The following is an 825-nucleotide window of genomic DNA, read 5'->3' as shown; positions in this document are numbered from 1 at the left end:
AAATAATAATATATGATTGTACGAGACAATTAGATTAGTCGATTCACTCTTTGGACGCGGAGCCATCTGACGAGCAAGCTGAACTACCAGCAAGTGCCTCCGCGAAAAATCTGTGGTGTCCGCAGACGAGAAGAGACTGGCCATGATACAGCGAAGGATTGCCGATGGGGTTGAAGTGCCTTGTGGGGTATTTAATCTCTCGTCCACGAAGGCTCCGACTCGGTGACGGTTTGGTTTACGGGACGTATTAACTAGTTGTGAATGTACATGTAGTACTTTTAACTTGGTCGCAACAAGTTGGTCGCGAGCACTCACTGACGTCGAAACTACAAAATTTTGGCCAATAACAACGCAGTCCTCATCAGCTGAAAAAGTTCTATGTAATAAAATTTCCAGCAAAACTCAACGTCGAAATAATATTACCTTATACAAATATCAAGATACTACAAAAGTACCACGAGGGAAGGATTTCCGTCGTTCCCTGTTTGCCAATTCTCGTTGAATGAAATTCTATCTCCAATACAAATTTCAAGATATTTCTATAGTACCTCTGGGGACATTTTTCCATCACTCACTGTAGTACCTAGCCCACGGCGACCAAGCCCACGCCAACTTCGAAGCCCATGCCCTCCCACAAGCCCAGTCCCCGCCCTGACTGTGGCACGTGCAGCGTTTGCTTCTACCCTGCCGCCGACCAATGCTTGGACGGCTTCACCAAGAGTGATTGCGACTACTACAGCGCCGAATACGGCGTTGTGTGGTGCGGCAACTAAACGAGAAGGGGTTGCGCGGTATCAGCTGCAGTTCTATGTGTGTCCGGCTGTG

This window comes from Aphanomyces invadans, assembly GCF_000520115.1.
Source record: "Aphanomyces invadans strain NJM9701 unplaced genomic scaffold supercont1.147, whole genome shotgun sequence".
NCBI lineage: Eukaryota > Oomycota > Saprolegniomycetes > Saprolegniales > Verrucalvaceae > Aphanomyces > Aphanomyces invadans.
This window is presented reverse-complemented; position numbering follows the sequence as displayed.